General features: G+C 46.3%; 1 long non-coding RNA gene across 1 annotated transcript; it reads right to left on the bottom strand.

Moving 5' to 3' along the window:
- Positions 1-1,139: 1,139 nt before the first annotated feature.
- On the bottom strand, positions 1,140-4,168 carry LOC132646732 (uncharacterized). Its single transcript, XR_009584983.1, has 2 exons — positions 3,980-4,168; positions 1,140-1,730 (listed from the first exon to the last, which is right to left on the bottom strand). It is a non-coding gene; the product is annotated as an uncharacterized LOC132646732 (long non-coding RNA).
- Between the last annotated feature and the right edge of the window lie 13,563 nt (positions 4,169-17,731).

Genomic DNA, 17,731 nt, shown 5'->3' with positions numbered 1-17,731 from the left:
TTTGCTGCTGTGGACAATCTGAATCAGCCCCATATCCCACATTTGGGATTAAAACAAAGACGTGTCTACGTGACATAACTGAGTTTTTAAAGACACCAAAACTTCCACTACATCTATGGGTATATAAGTGTAGGAAGCTTCTAGAACGTGACTTTGGAACCCAGCAAGATGTCCTGAGGCCGCCTGTATGACCTCATTAAACTCTGACAGGTTTATGGGCTTCTGTGCTGGAGCTGCTTGGAGCCCAGCCAGCAAAATCCAAGGTAGGTGTCTACCACCTCCTTCCTTTGGTTGGTGTTGGGGTCTCAGTGGGGCCAGCTGATAGAGACATGCCCTCAGTGCCGAAAGCATAATCAGCCAGCGATCTCCATCAGGGTCCGGAACAGCTTCCTTAGCTCCGGGCCATATGTAGGCTGATGTAAACAGGGTGGCCAGTAGCTGTTGGAATCATGCCAGGTGGGCTCCTGGTTAGAGAGATGAGTGCCTGCAGTTTTCAAAGAAAAGTGGTGTTTGGGGCTGCCTGTTGTGGACACGGAGGTGAATCTAGGGGCTTTCCCAGAGGAAAAGAACAGCAGGAACTGCTGGGGTCTGAGTCAAGTCTGGGGAGTCCAGGGAATCAGGGATGGTTACTGAGATATCTGCTGGATTCAGGTAGGAGATATAACTGGAACAACTGTGGGTGTGAAATGGCCTCTGGGGTTAAGGCCTGGAATGGGAGTCATCTTTGTCCAGGAACCAATATTGAGTGGGAATCATTCTTCCTCCTTTGGGTTGCTGGATAGAGTTTTTGGTCTTTTCACTCTTGGGGCTTAGCTACCAGAACCCTGGCCAGCTTTAATGGAACAAGTCCTGAGTATTGTAAGAGACTTTGCCAAACATATATGTAAGGAACTGATCAGGGTAGCCAGGATTTCCTGTGATCACCAGTCTTACTGCTCAGGCTATGTGGCTATTTTTATGTGTCTGCAGACAGCCATTCAATAGCAAAAGAATACATATATTCTAATATACAGAGGGTCCAGAAGCATTCTTTCAAAAAATGGGCTCTTTAGTCTGTCCCCTGCCTTTATGTGCCTCCTGAAAATAGTGACATAAGCAATCCAATGGAGTGAGATGCTTGAAAGCAGAACTGCCCATAGTTTGATTTTCCAGATCTCAATTCACAATGACAAATAACAGACCAACCAGAAGAGGCAGAGACAAACAAAACAAGAACAAACAATGGCAATAAGGAGACAAATTAAGGGTGTCCACCCACACACTGTCATAGGTGGTGGGGGAGTCTGGGGACATCTCACAGTGATCCCAGACCCTGGGTTAGTGGCCCTGTCTGACTGTCCAAACATCTGTCCAAACAGAAAGCACTTTAACCAGACTTACTGGTTAAAGTGACTCTCACTGAAGGAAATTTAGAGACAGTGGTGTCAGAGGGGCCTGCGCTGCTGCAAATGCCAAAAGAAGTTCTCTCCTGGAGCCCCAGAACACCTCAGGTTGCACACTTCTCAGGAGGAAGTTGTCCACACCAACATGGTCTGCATCTGGCTGTTGCTGAGACCTGGGGATTGGTGGAGGCAATCTTGACAGGATCTCAGTGGGACCTCCAAATGTTGCAGGGTAGAGACTGGAAGATCACTCACCATGACCAAAGTCTGAATTAAGAGTCTGTATTTAGCCACCAATGACTGCCTGAAGAGAGGCACTTCTCACAGAGCAGCTTTTAAGGCAAAAATCTAAGAAAAAATACATCCTAATTAGCAGTTGCCGTGGGGAGTAACGCAAGCAAGCAGTTTAACAGAAGCCAAAAACATGCAGTTAGCTGGGGTGTTTTGACTCTGAGTTTCTAGAACAGGGTTGGGTATTTTCCCATGGGACTTTTCATGGCTGGAATAGAAAAGGGAGATGGGATCAGTTTTAGGCTAAACCAAAGGTGGTTCCACTTGAGATAAGATGGAGTAATCTTTCACCTATCACACCAGGATCAGTTAAGTGCCTTAGTGTGGTGAAGCAAAGACATGGCTTGACTGATCTACTTACCCATCTAACTGTTTTAGGAATTATTTCATTTTTATTATGTGTGCATGCATGTTGAGGGCAGTACCTTCTGAGCCCTAAAGGGGACATCTGATTCTTTAGAGCTGGAGTTACAGGTAGTTGTGAGTCACCCGATATGGGTGCTGGGAATCACAGTCTGATCCTCTGCAAGAGCAATATACACCTTTAATCAATGAATTATCTCTCCAGTGCTACCAGATACATTTTTGAAGGTAAAGTGATTCCAAATTTTATAGTTCCAATTCCCAGGGAAGCTTTTAGTAACAAGAATATGATCAATGAGATTGCCTCAGTGCTAAGATTTGAGGAATCTAATTGCTGCTTCCCAGACAAGACTATAAGAACAACCAACTTACCAACAAAGAAGAAGGTGATTTTTTTTTTTAAGATAAGATCTAACTATGTAGCCCTAGCAGTCCTTGAACTCACTCTGTAAACCAGACTGGCCTCCCACCCACAGAGATCCGCCTGCCTCTGACTCCCAAGTGTTCAGATTAAAGGTGTGAACCACTGTGTCTGGCAAAAACATGAAGTCTTGAGTAGTAACCCAATCGTAGGGTGCTTACACAGCATGTGCTAGACCCTGGGTTCTATCCATAATGCCACATTTGCACACACACACACACACACACACAGATAATGTTGAGTTTGTTCCTTCAGACTGCATTATAAATCCAACAACAAAGTAACAGAGGAGGATAAAAATCAAAGTTGATTGGGACTGGAGAGATGGCTCAGTGATTAAGAGCACTGGCTGCTCTTCCAGAGGACCTGGGTTCAATTCTCAACCTACACGGTGGCTCACAACCATCTGGTCCTCCAGTTTCAGGGGACCCAACACTCTCTTCTGGCCTCTGTAGGCACGCAGGCACACGTGTGGTGCATAGACATACATACAAAGCCAATATTCATACACATGAAATAAAAAATAAATTTTGAGGGTTAGGCAGTGGTGGCTCACCCCTTTAATCCCAGTGCTCAGGAGGCAGAAACAGGCCAGTGTCTGTGAGCTCAAGGTCTCTTGGGCTACAGAGTGAGTTCCAGGACAGCCAAGGTTACACAGAAAGACTCTATCTCAAAATACATACATACATACATACACTTCTAGAAATAAAAATGTCAAGCTGATTGAGTCAGTATCCTTTCAAAAATATTTTTTATATTTTCATAATGGTTATATATTCTGTGAATTTTCTTAAAAGGCAGTACTAGATAAGGCAGGATGTCTCTTTCCTTCTCTTCCATTCTCTCCTTGTCTCCCTTGATCTTTGTGGTTAATATTGTTTTGTTAAGATGTTTTGTTTGGAGAGTCTGGACTTCAACGCATAATCCCCCTGCCTCACTTTCCTCCATGCTGTGATTATAGGTGTGAGTCACAGGCCTGGCTCAAGCAGGAATTTTTAAAGTTTGATGCTCTGATTCTTGTAGAGAGTGCACTGTGGTTACATTCACCTCCCTCTAACCTCTCTCATCCCCAAGCCACTACTGCTAACCCTCTTTTTCCCAGCTAGCCTCCATCCTACCTTCAAGTCTTCCCCCCCTCTCTCTTCAGACCCCATGCAGTCACCCCTGCTGAGAGTTCATGTCTGCCATGTCCACATACAGAAGACAGCAGCCATACTGTGCTCTTTTCCAACCTTTCAGTTCCCACGGCATCCCTCCTCTTTTGGGATGTTCTCTAGGCCCCAGGTGACTTCAGTGTCCTGTTTGGGCCAAGCTCTCTGCTGTCACTTGTTCTCATCACTTCAACCAGTCATGAGTTTGTAACAGGACCACACACCTTAGTAGGCCCTGCAATTGACTCCACGATGGAAGTACCATTCAGGCTGTAAAACTCAGCATGCAGAAAGCACCACCTGCCAAAACTAAAACAAAGGCCTAATCCATCAAAGTCCATAGTCCTGGGAAAGTCTCTAAATGTACTCACCTTGTTTTTTTTGGCTTCTGTAGTTCTGATTCTGGCTAACTGTTCTTGTTAACTGAAGTATGTCAACCCAGAACATGGATTTTGTACTTAAAAGCTCACTTTGAGAAAGGCTCAGTGCTGCCTGGGATCTGGAACAGACAGTGTGGTCACCACCAGCTAATAAAGACTTTCTATTGGCTTAACCCTGTGTCTGAGCAGTAAATACGCCAGAGCAGTACAGCCTTTGACCTTAGTCAGAGAAGCTTCATTTGGTGCAAAGGTCAAAGGTAGAACTTGTGAGTGCTCACAGAGAAGACTGCTTCGACACGGGTCTGAGGCAATAGAAGGTGTCTATTAGCCGCCTGCACTGGATGTTCAGGATTCCAGTGTGGTAGCCCTGCTTCCTTCTCAGGGTGAGCTCGTAAGCACAAAATCCATGTTCTGCACTGACGCACTTCAGTTAACAAGAACAGTTTGCCAGAAAGCAGAACGACTGAAACCAAAAAGCAAGTACATTTAGCGATGTTCCCAGAACTACAGACTTTGGTGGGTTGGGCCTTTGTTTTCATTTTGGCAGGTGGCGCTATCTGCGTGCTGAGTTTTCCAGACTGAATGGTACTTCGGTCACGAAGTCCTGGAGTAAGGTGGGGCCCTGCTAAGGTCTCGGGCACTGTTACTTCCCCACCTGTCTGAGTGAACGGGTCAGATCACAGATTCATCCTGTTCCAGTGTAAGATGCAGGGCCTCATTATGAATCAGAATGAGAACTGAAGGCCCGGCCAGTGCTGATAGCAGATGAGCCATCCAGGGGGAACCAAGAAAACAGAGACTAGTGTATCAGTTATCTGATTTGTGTCTTTGTCTCTTTTTCTTTTTGAGTTTTTTTTTTTTTCTAGCCATGGTAAGATTTTTTTTTTTTAAATTTACTCTTAATCAATTATCATAGAAACAACAGGTTTTTCCCAAAAACCAGACATAGTTTTCTTTTTTTAAATCTTTTTTATTATTTTAATTTTTATTAATTATACTTTATTCACTTTGCATCCCCCCTGTAGCTCCCTCTCTCCTCCCCTCCCAATCTCACCCTCCTTCCCCCTTCTCCATGAATGCCCCTCCCCAAGTCCACTGATAGGGGAGGTCCTCCTCTCCTTTGTTCTGATCCTAGTCTCTCAGGAGTAGCTGCATTGTCTTCCTCTGTGGCCTGGTAAGGCTGCTCCCCCTTTGATCAGGGGAGGTGATCAAAGAGCAGGCCAATCAGTTCATGTCAGAAACAGTCCCTGTTCCCATTACTATGGAACCCACTTGGACACTGAACTGCTATGGGCTACATCTGTGCAGGGGTTCTAGGTTATCTCCATGCATAGTCCTTGGTTGGAGTATCAGTCTCAGAAAAGACCCTTGTGCCCAGATTTTTAGGTTCTGTTGATCTCCTTGTGGAACTCCTGTTCCCTCCAGGTCTTACTATTTCCCACTTGTTTCATAAGATTCCCTGCACTCTGCCCAAAGATTGGCTATAAGTCTCCACATCTGCTTTGAAATCCTGCATGGTAGAGCCTTTCAGAGGCCTTCTGTGGTAGGCTTCTGTCCTGTTCCCTGTTTTCTCCTTCTTCTGATGTCCATCTTCGTATAGTTTTCTTATATCATGAAAAGTAAGTCTAAGCCTCTCCAATTTTGTGGGATCATAAGGGAATCATGAGGGATTTAATACCTCTAGGTCCTGACCAGCCTATCCACTTAGTTTGGGAAGCATCAGAAGAGACATATTCAGTCAAACCTTTGGTATATATCCACAAAGTCATGTCAAAGGCTCGGTAATGTTGCTGTTATTCAGATGAATTAGCCCATCAGGCAGAACAGCAGGCATAAGAATAGGGGAAGCAGCTGGATTAAAACTTTTTGACATTAGACAAACTTTAGCCCCTTTTAAATCCTCTAATGTTAATTTGGGCTACGGTTGTCACAGTGAGTTCTGCCAGTCAATGGGCTGATGATGGTTAGTTCTCATCCCTATGTGGGACAGGGAGGGGCCGGGTGTCTAAGCATAACCAGCAATCCCAGCTGATTTCTGCCTGGGAATAATTAACTCCATCCCCAGGGTCCCTTCCTGTGGCATGAAGTCTGTTTCCCCAGGCCTTTCCTGTTTCCTAAAGGCCAGAATCTTTTAAACTCTGTTTTGTTTTCTTTTCTGACACAGGGTTTCTTTGTGTAACCATGGCTGTCCTGGAACTCACTCTATAGACCAGGCTGGCCTACATTAACATCTGTAGGGGTGCAAAATCTTTATAAAGAAAATTTTCAAGAAGCCTCAGTTTTTACAATGGAAACCCCCCCTGTTCCTGGAATTAGAGGTCCCAGCTGCAGGGCATGCATAGAATTGTAAATTGTGCATTTTTATCTCAAAAGATAAATGTCCTCATCTTTCCTTTTTTCATCAACCAGGCACTTAAAGTGGGCAACAGCAAGTAAAGGTGAGGATGGAATAGGGCTTGCTGGTCTGTGGTCACACTAGCTAATACCTTCCAGGCCAGGCCTGAGGGCTGTTGGATTGGACCATGACCCTGTATTCCTACCCATAGTGCAAAATACAACTCAGGGAGAGGTAGAGGGGCAGGGAGTAGAAAAGCCCAGGGCCCAATGAAACTTTAATTTTAATGGGTCCATAGTCCAGAGGCTTTTGCTTTCGTGAGCAGGGTGACTGTGTGTGTGTGTGTGTGTGTGTGTGTGTGTGTGTGATAGATCCATGACGTGATGCCTGCTACCTTCATCACTGTAGGAGTGGAGAGAACCACCTTGCAGGTTCTTCCCAGGTTAGTTTCGGCACTCCTGCGGTTATTCCGCCTGACCAGATGGTATTTGCTGGACTTGAACGCGGGGAAACTGGCCATGGGCATGGTGGGCAGCTGGGTCTCTCAGCTGGTCAGTGAAGAGCTTGTGTGGAGGGCTGGGGGGCCTGTGGCGACATGAGAAAGGAGTGGTTAGAGAGTTTGTGAAGTGCTGCTCTCTTCCTGAGAAACAGCAGGGGAGGTCTTCCACAGGGGTAAGTCCACAGGGGGTGCAGCCGGGCTGAGGCAAAGCAAAGGAAGGAGGTCGGTCTATCCTTGCTGGACTCCATTGAGAGTTTTGTTTTGTTTTCTTTCTTTCTTTTTTTTTTTTAGAGGAATTATCTGTTTTTTTTTTTTAGATTTGTTTATTATGTATTCAATGTTCTGTCTGTACACTTGCACTCCAGAAGAGGGCACCAGATTTCCTTATGGATGGTTGGGAGCCACCATGTGGTTGCTGGGAACTGAACTCAGGACCTCTGGAAGAGCAGCCAGTGCTCTTAACCTCTGAGCCATCTCTCCAGCCCCTTCTTAGAGTTTTTTAATGTCCTGTTGTTCTTATGTTTTGTTTTTTTTTTTTTTTTTTTTTTTGTTGTTGTTGTTGTTGTTTCTTACCTGCCCAGAACTCTGAAAGTCAGGCCAGAAAAAGGAAGGAAGGAAGGAAGGGAGGGAGGGAGGGAGGGAGGGAGGGAGGGAGGGATGAAGAAAGAAAGAAGAAAGAAAAAAAAGAATGAAAGAAAGAAAGAGAGAGAGAGAGAAAGGAAGGAAGGAAGGAAGGAAGAAAGGAAGAAGTCAGGTCATTGTCAGGCCCCATTTGGACCCCTTTCTGGGTAAAGGCTTTCTGTTTTGGATTCTCTTGAGCACAAACCTGGCAGGCATCTGGCTGAGACATCCTGTGCTAGGCTGTCCAGTCTAGGTACAACATACCTTGGTCTGAACAACTTGGACATTTTTGTGGACCCCAGATGACTAGCGTGGTGAAGGTCAGTTACCAACAGGCCTGCCAGTTGCTGGGAAAATCTTTCCCTCTGGTGTCCACCACCAACTATGGGCTCAGCTGTCCATTTCTTCTTTACCGTGGAGTCTCAAGCAGTACTGCGTCATGGTATGTCATCAGAACACCAGTGGTCTTAGGGCCACTTGCTGGGAAGCCAGGTCAGAAGCCCAGCAGTGGAGGATGGCAATTTGTAGAGGAGGCCAAATAGCTCTAGGAGACCAAGATTTTTTACATATCTCTTTTCCCAGCAGTGAGAAGCCCTCTTTCGCTATAGGTCATACTGAGGACATACCAGCAGTAAAAGCATCTGGCTGATGGTTTGTGTATATGGTGGTGGACTCCCCTTTTCCTCATCCCAGAGCCTGTGTCAGACCAATCCGTTCCGCTCTCTGGGCTGAGGTGCCTGGCTTGGGCCCACATAATTTCAGTCAAAGTGACAACTGCAGCTCCCACGTACTGAAAGGGTTAGGCTAACTTTGGAACCTATATGTCCTCTAAAGCCTATAGTTTTGAGTTTTAGGTCCAGGTTAAGCTAAAGCCTCTTAGTACCTTTCCAGAGAGTGAAGGAATGTGACCCTATCTGTGAGGACGGATATAAAAAAAGGGCAAGCAAGCAATGACCTTCACTCAGCAAAAGGACGACCAGACCCTTGTCCTTGAGATAGCGTTTCTTAGCAACAAACCTAGACTTCTTCTGAGTAGCTTTTGACCTCCAGCCAAGAGCCCGCAGCCCTAATCTTCAAGGATGAGCTAACCACCCCCACCTTCAATTGCAGCTGCATCCACACTTGGCAGGACTGGCCAAGCTTGAGCACCTAAGACTAACCAATTATCTTACTTTATAGCTTCCTCATCCAAACCTAAATTGCCAAAACTAAAACTTCAAATCTCCCGCAATTTTTCTTTTAAAAACCTAAAGGCCTTTGTCTCCCGGTGCCACTCTTTGCTGACCAGCAGGGGTGACCCCATTGTACAATGGTTAATAAATCTCTTGCTTTTGCAACGAGTCTTGGTCTGGGGGAGTTTCTGGAAAGGGCGCGATTAAACTCCTGAGCTGTGAGACCCCAGGTCTTACAGTACCTGGTTTCATCTTTTATCTCATAACAGTCATGGATGAGCACCTGCATCGTCAGGCAAGAGGGTAGCCGAATTGATGGCAGTGGGTTTCTCAAACTGGACTTGAGGGTGGGCCAGGAGTGGGGCCTGGTACTAGGTCACAGTCATTAGACAGCCAGCAGTGCTTGGAGGAGGAGCCTCAACAGTGTTGTGGGTGCTGGGAGTGTAAGATCTTTGTTTATTTGGTGTTTTTAAAGACAGTTTCTCTGTGTAGCCCTGTATGTCCTGGAATTCACTCTGCAGACCAGGGTGGCCTCAAACTCAGAGATCTGCCTGCCTCAGCCTCCTAAATGCTGGAACTAAAGGTGTGTGCCACCACTGCCTGTTGGGTATAAGATTTTGACCCAAAGTTAACTTGTTTGCTTTGTTTCATTAAACTAGCAGTAGCTGCCACAACTCTTAGACAGATGGGCCACCCTGTTTTTGGACAGGTATGTCACAGGGCATTTTCATGGCCCTCACGTTTGGGTTAAAACCGCTTTTGGAAGATCTTGTTTAGTTTCAGTCCAGATTAGGAGCCCAGTGCCCCACTCTGTGCTGATACATGGAGGCCTGGCTAGTTCCGTAAACACTGGTATCAGGAGGCAGCAATGCCTAGCTGCACTTAGGAACTCTCAAACCTGTCTCTTAGTCTTTGGAGTTGGGATCTGAAGGACGGCAGCAATCTTACTCTGAGACAGGCTCCTTTTGCCTCCCCTCAGCGGGTAGCCAAGACAGGCAGCCTCTGATGTACAAAGCTGGGCCTCTTTAGCTGACACTCTGTAACCCAAGGACTGTAACTCTTGCAGCAGTCCCCCAGTGGCCCTTCCAGCATCTATTTCTCAGGAAACCTCTGGCAGGAGCTCAGCACTTAGTGTCTCATCAAACGGGGTTGGCTAATTTTTAACTCTTTGGTGAAACCTGGTCCATGTAATTTGCCTGATGTAACCTCCCACTGGGTTGGTCTGTCTATTTAAAAGCAAAGGTGGGGGAGGGGGAGAGGTGACTCAGTGGTTAAGAGTGCTGTCTATTCTTCTAGAGAACCAGGGTTCAATTTCCAGCAACCACTTGGCAGCTCACAACTGTCTATAACTACACGAAATAAAAATAAACACATCATTGAAACAAAACAAAACAAAAAAGCAAAGATGGGGGCTGGACAGTGGTGGAACATGCCTTTAATCCCAGCACTTGGGAGGCAGAGGAAGATTTTTGAGGCCAGCCTGGTCTATATAGTGAGTTCCAGAACTTTCAAGGCTACACAGAGAAAAAATAAATAAACATAAATTTAAAAAGATGGGTTAACTCATCTCTGCCAATGGGAGGCTGAAGAATGCATCTTTCAGGTCCAAGACATTATACACTTTTTTCTCTGAAAGAATCAGAATCAGACTCATGACAATCAGAGGTCCCAGGTTTCTTCATAGGCAGGAGATATTCCAGGGTGACCGGCAGGGCACCAGGATGCCTGTCTCTCTAAGCCTGGCAGTATGGACTGCAATTTCCCTTTGGTTTCCAGGCCCATTGGGTATTGTTTAATCTAAATGGAGGTAGCTGAACTGGTTAGTTGAAAACCAGCTGAACAACTGGGCTAGTCCTTGGAGGTTGGTTTCTTCTGGAAGAGGGTGAGACACCAACATTTTGCTTTGTATTCATAGGTCTAACTGCGTCTTATCATCAGAGAAGGCAACAGTGGTTTTTAGTTTGTGCAAAAGGTCTTGTCGCAGTCAGTTCTCTGCTGTTAAAACACCCTTTGAACTACTGCCAGCACCTGGGACCTACTCACACCTTTACAGTTTTAAACTTTTGTAACTTTTTTTTTTGACACGGGGTTTGTCCGTGTAGCCCCAGCCATTCTGGATTCACTTTGCAGACCAAGCTGACCTCAAATTTACAGAGATCCACCTGCTTCTTCTGCCTCTCTGAGTGCTGGGATTAAAGGCATGTGTCACCACGGCTGACTTTTATAACTTTTTTTTTTTTTTTTTTTTTTTTACTATTTGGGGCCGACTGGGTGGGTGACAGAATGTCTCTTCAGCAGTTGTCTTTCATCCTTAAAAGGACTACTGAAAAAGGTTTAAAGTCTCCTTGGTCAGTGATGGGTGGAAGGGAAAAATCTGTTCTAGCTATCACCGCTGGCACTGATTCCTCTTCCTCACCCAGGGTGGTTTCTCTCTCTCTCTCTCTCTCTTTTTTTAATTTATTCATTATGTTTACAGTGTTCTGTCTGCATGTACACCTACTCGCCAGAAGAGAGTGCCTGATCTCATTTTTATATGGTTGTGAGCGACCATGTGGTTGATACGATTTGAACTCAGGACCTCTGGAAGAGCAGCCAATGCTCTTAACCTCTGAGCCATCTCTCCAGCCTAGGCTTTGACTTTTCTAAGAACACAGATTACTGGTTGGTGAGGAAATACTAAAGTATGAAAGATTTACCAAAGAAATGGAACTTTCTCTTTTCTTTTGGGCTCAGCCCGGAGGAGCTTTCCCCCTTCCCTGGCGCTGCTTAGGGAAGGCACAGATTGGAAGGAATGCTCATCTCGGGGAACTGTTTCCCCTTCCCTGACTGTGAGCAGGGGTCAAGCAATGAAACAAGCAAGGGGCCCTACTCCGAGAGCAGGATAGGTGGAGGTTTTGAGAGTATCTCTGGGGGACCTGGCAGAATTAAAAGGATTCAGGTTGTCGCCAAAAGGAGGGGGCACAGGTCTTAAGCTGGGTTGGGGGAGGTCTCACACCAGAGAAAGCCACTGGTCAAGACAGGGAAACAAACTGACAGAAACACACACACACAGTGAAAACAACCACGGCTGGCCGGCCACCACATATTCATACATCTGATCAGACGAAGAAATGCAGTGACGTCTCACACGGTTCCCAGACGCTGGATCAGCAGCTAAGTCTGACCTCTCCTGTGTGCCCAGACAGAAGGCCCCTTTACTAGATTTACCTCTGGAGGTGACATACCAGGCAACTTTATAGTTTTTTTTTCCTTTTGGGCTGCAGGTGTCAGTACTTGAAGTACTAGGCAGTGAAGGGTTAAAGGGGGCCCTGGAAGATCTCAGGTCACCCAGGCACTATCAACTCCTTGACCACGACACTCTTCCTTGCTCCAAAGGGCTCTGAGACCCCCGAAGTTTCAAGGTGTGATCTCTGGGATCTTGGTGGGACCTCCAGAAATGCGGGGTATTCATCAAAGATGGCTGCTTGGACATGGAGTTAAGCCAACAGAAAGTCTTTGTTAGTTAGCCAGTGATTACACTGGGTGTTCAGGATCCCCGTGTAGCCGTGAGCCTTTCTCGGGGTGGGCTTTCAAGCACAAAACAATGTTCTGGGTTGACATACGTTAGTTAATAAGAACCGTTAGAAGCAGAGAGCTACAGAACCAAAAATCAAGGAGAGTACATTTAGAGACTCTTCCAGAACTATGGACTTGGATGGATTAGGTCTTTGTTTTCATTTTTGGCAGGTGATACTGTCTACGTGCAGAATTTTACAGCCTTAATTGCACTTCCATTATGGAGTCAGTTGTGCTAAAGTCTGGGGGCCTGTTACAATACTCATGTATGAGTACACAGGAACACACACAGAGGGAGGGAGGCAGGGAGGAAAAGAGAGCGAGTAATTTAACTACATATACATTACATTTAGCAAAACATTAATAGTACATGCTCCCAGAGGGCCTCGGCCTTCTCTAACCAAAAGCTTGTGACCAGTTCTACGGGGCCAGGCGTGTATTCCTGTTGCACAGTATTCACACTTAAGGACTTCCCCAGAGCTTAGGACTATGAATTAGGACAGTGGCTCTGAACCTTCCTAATGCTGCAACTTCTTCCTTTACTCTGCTTCCTTGTGTTGTAGTGACCCCCAACCATCAATTTTTTTGTGTTCTATTTTATAACTGTAATTTTGCTACTGTTATGAACTGTCGTGTAAAATATCTGTTTTCCCATGACCTTAGGTGACCCCTGTAAAAGAGTCATTTGACCCCAACAAATGGGCGGAAACCCACAAGTTGAGAGCCGCTGGATTAGGACCGTGTTCTGGCTTTCACAGGTGGTGCTGTCTCCATGTTGTGTTCCATGGTCTGGATGGTATGTCCAGCATGATGTCGGCTGTGCTGAGGGTCGGGGAGCCTGTCACACTCCCTTCCAGGGGGGAGGCCTAAGATCCAGGGAGGAAGCGATTGATCCTACCTAGAGATTGGTGCACCACCGTGCTGGTAGGTTTTGCCCACCAGGCACTGGAGCATGCAGCACGTACGTTTGGATGTGGCTGTTGGCGACTTTTCTCCCCCAACAAGCTACACAAAGGGATGTGGATATTCTGTGAAATTGTTATGTTCAACAGAAAACCAAGGTCCAGTCCGTGTCATCTCATCTTTGCAGCGTGGGAATTTTATGGATGACTCTACCTCTTCCATGACGATCACTCTTTACTCAGGCCCAATCACTAACAATCCCTTGAATAAGTGCTTGTTCAATGAACTGAAGATGCTGGCAGGAAAACTGCCTGGGTGCCAGCTAAAGCTACCCCCCCCAAGTATGCCCTTTGAGACAGCGTGTATTAGCAGGTAACCTGCCTTCTGTGTGTGACTGCTGTTATTTGGCCCAACACTGTTCATTACAGCTATTCCACTGCCGTCCTCAGCCCAGGGTACAACTTAGAACCACACACATTTTGTCATCATGCCCTTTAGTCTCCTTTAGTCCTCAGGTTTTCAAGACTCTGATTGCTATTTTGTAGTTGATCCAACGTTTTCTCCTTGGATTTGGCCATGAACTGCCCCCTCTCTCTCTTTTAAAGGGTGGTGGTGACGGTGGAGCTGAGGATGAGACCCTGAGCTTCAGGAATGCTAGTCAGGAGCTCCGTCACTTAATGACATGACAGCCACACAGAAGTGAGGCGTGTCCTCCTTACTGTATCTTTTTGGGAGGCACAGGATCTCTGCTTGTCCTATTGAGATGCTGACATTGGTTGCCTTGATTAATTTGTTCTGCTAGGCCAAGACTATCACAACACCAGTTTTGCATTATGATGACTAACTAATTGGTGAGAGACATGCCTGTGTAAACACCCTGTTTAGTTTCCCGGCTCCTGTCCTTCCCAGTCCATCGCAGTTACCACTTGACATTCTACTAAAAGGAGAGGTTGGATATTTCCATTCTCCCTGTTTACTCTTTTCTTTCCTTCCTGCATGTGTTTTACCTATTTTTGTGTGTATGACTATTTTGCCTACATGTATGTCTGTACATCATGCACATGCTTGGAGCCCCTGGCAGCCAGACAAGGGCATCAGATCCCTGGGAACTAGAGTTACAGACAGTTGTGAGCTGCCATGTGAGTGCTGGAAATTGAACTCAGGTCACCTGGAAGAGAAACCAGTGCTCTTAACCATTGAACCATTATCTCCAGCTTCTGTGTATATTTTTAGGCAGTATATGTAGCCCACAACTCACATTTCTCTTGCTTCAACCTCCCAAGCCTAAGCTTATAGCCACCATAAGCAGTTTTTTCTCACTTCTCTGTGTTTGTGTGTGTGTCTGTATGTAGGAGTGTGTATTCATGTGGGTGTGGTTATACATGTAGTACATGTTCATATGGCCAGAGGTCAACCTCAGATTTCTCTAGGAGCCAACCACATTATTATCATATTATTATTATTATTATTATTATTATTCAAGACAAGATTTTTCTGTGCTGTCCCGACTGTCCTGGAACTCGCTGTGTAGATCAGACTGGCTTTGAACTCACAAAGATCCACCTGCCTCTGCCCGCTGAGTCTGGGATCAAAGGCCTGTACCACCACTGCCCAGCTCAGAGGAAGACTTTTAGGAGTAAGTTTTCTCCTTCCATTATGAGTTCCAGGCATCAAAGTCAGTTCATCAGGCTTTTCTAGCAAGTGTTTTTGCAGGCTGAGCCATCACACCAGCCATTATTTTTATTATCGAGAGGACCTTCTCGGTGAGACCATGCTAGCCAGCAGGCTGCTTGGAGCAGCCTTTCTGGGCTTCCCCAGTACTGGTATTACTAGCAAGAGCCACTATGCCTGCCTTTTCCATGGACGCCGAAGACTGAAGACCCTACTGATGGGCCATTTCCCGGCCCCTTTATTTGCTTCTCTATGTCACCGAAAACTCATGGATTCTCTTGCTGGTTCCTGGCTGCTGGAAGGTAAGCTGTTCTGTTCCACCATACCCTCCCTGCCATGACAGACTGGAACCTCTGAAACAAAAAAAATTGGAGATTTGTTGTCTTACTAGAAGAAAAAGAAGACACAGCTGATAACCACAGCGCCAGCGAGAAAAGAGTATCCTGAAGCAGAAGAGTGTGGTAGAAGAGAATAGAAGGGGGGGGAGGATGTTGGAGCGATAGCTCAGTGGTTTAAGGGCACTGTGCTATCACAGAAGAATTGGGTTCAATTTCCAGCCCTCACACGACAGCTCATAACCATGTGTAGCTTCAGTTCCAGGGGATCTGACCCCCTCTTCTGGCCTCCATGGGCACTGCAAGTGGTGTGAAGATAAAAATGTCCATATACGTAAAATAATTTTTTGTTGTTTGTTTGGGGTTTTGTTTCATTTTGGTTTTGAGACAGGGTTTCTCTGTGTATCCCTGGTTATCCTAGAATTCACTCTGTAGACCAGGCTGGCCTTGAACTCAGAGACCTGCCTTCCTCTGCCTCTCCCAAGTGCTAAAATTAAAGGTGTATACCTTTAATAAGATAAATTTTAAGGGGTGGGGGAGGGGGAGAGGCAACTGGAAGGGAGGGGAGAGACAGACAGAGATAGAGAGATCATATGAACTGCCCGAGCTCCCAGCAATGGACTTTGCCTGTCCTTTGCCACAGTCAGGAGTGTATGTGGGGACAGACGTGTGTCTGCACAAAACAATGGCCACCATTGTTCATATGTGCTAAGAATCCGGATGAATGACAACAGGCACAGGGGGAAACCCCTGTGAGTCAGACTAAACAGGAAGGGACACCTCTCTCCAGGCTGTTAGTGTGAAGTTACAGGAAGAACAGCGGTGTTGAAGCACAGGTGTTTTGTGGAGAAGATGCAGTGCCACGTGGCAGCAACACGGTGGCATCTGGGGTGACAGAGCTCCATGTGCAGTAGAGAAGACTGCACGCCCTGCCCGAGCCCGAGTTACACCACCAGGAAGGGAGCCTCCAGGAAAAAGAAAAGGTTGTCTCCTTGCTACACTCTCAGAGACAGAACTGCTGAGGGCCAGGCTACTGCTGGCCTCACACTGGGGCAAAAGTGCCACGTGTTTAGCAACTAAAGCACTGAAGCTTACGTAGCTTGGCAGGTGGACACCGAAACCTAGGCCCTAGAGGCTGGAACTGTCTCCACAGTGTAAGCACCGCAGCACAGGCCCAGGCGTCAGGAGCTTCAGGAAACTGTCACTGCCTGCCACACTTCAGTGATTACAATGGCCAGAAGGATTCTGAGTACCTCTCACAAGACAGCCTACTGTGCCATGAGGCCTCTGTCCAGCACAGCGCTCCAGAGGACAAGGTGGACGCTCTCAGATCTTGTCCTCACTCAGCATATTAAACTCTACTGGGATCAGGGGTTCCCCACAATGTGACTGGAGAGAAAGAGCAACAAAAGATGCTCAAGATTAACAGGTAAAAGAAGCCCCTTTGTAGAGAAAGACCCAAAACCCTTCCTTCCTGTGGCATCATGAACAGAACATGAAGAAAACAAAGCCCTTGAAACACAAACAAGAGGAATGGGCCTATAAGAAACCATACGGACACATGTATGGCTGGATGCTCTTTAGTTATTTTTATTTTCTCAGATTACTAGCCCAATTCCATTTGGAGTGGTTTTTCTTTTTTCAAATTTGTTTTATGTGTATGAGTGTCTGCAAGAATCTCTATGCACATGTTCATGCAGCACCCAGGTAAGCCAGAAGAGGGCGCCCGATCCCATGAAATTGGAGTTAGGGAAGGTTGTGAACAGTTGCTTCCAATCAAACCTGGTCCTCTGAGCCCCTGCTCTTCACTCCTGAGCCGTATCTCTAGCCCCAGTCTTTCCCTTTCTTCTCTTTTTTTCTTCTCTTCTCTTCTTTTCTTCCTTTCCTTCCTTTCTTTATCTCTCTCTTTCCCTTCCTTCCTTCCTTCCTTCCTTCCTTCCTCTCTCTCTTTCTTTCTTTTTGTATTTTTGTGACAGGGTTTTTTTTTCTGTGTAGTTCTAGCTGTCCAGGAACTCCCTCTGTAGACCAGGATGGCCCCGAACTCACAGAGATCCACCTGCTTCTGCCTCCCGGGTGCTGGGATTAAAGGTATGCCTTTTCTCTTTCTTGACAAAGTTGTCTAATTTTATTCCATGCCTAGTTTAAAAGACATGACTTTTTCTCCATCTCCTGTCAGCTGTTGGGGTTTTCAATTACCTATACTGCTTTTCTCAAAATTTAATAAAACTATCTTTGGGCTTCCTTTGACTCCACTTCTAAATTCTGGTATTAACGACACTAAGAACCCTTCAAACGAACCTTGGGCTTTTTTGTTTGCTTTTTTCTGGGATCAAACGGAGAGCAGTATTCTGATAGCGCCCTCAGGTCCTCCACAGGTGGACCTGGAGCTAGATTGATAAGGTCAAGAACTCTGGGGACAGGATGCAGTCTCACCTCTCACATGGGAGTTTTGGCTTTCAAGCTGCCAAGCAGAAGCTGAAAACAATCAGTGCCGGGTGCTTCAAGGCCCGTGTACCAGCCCCATCTCAGCCTGCACCCAGGGAGGCTACCTTGCATGCCTGTCCTGTTCTACAGAATGAGGTGTGCCTGCTCTCTGGCTGCACAGCTGCACAACTTCCTAGGGGCTGCACAGCCCAGCCACACACCTACACT

This window comes from Meriones unguiculatus, chromosome 12 (genome assembly GCF_030254825.1).
Source record: "Meriones unguiculatus strain TT.TT164.6M chromosome 12, Bangor_MerUng_6.1, whole genome shotgun sequence".
Lineage (NCBI taxonomy): Eukaryota > Metazoa > Chordata > Mammalia > Rodentia > Muridae > Meriones > Meriones unguiculatus.
Note: the sequence above shows the minus strand (reverse complement) of the source record. Positions and strands in the feature narration are given on the sequence as shown.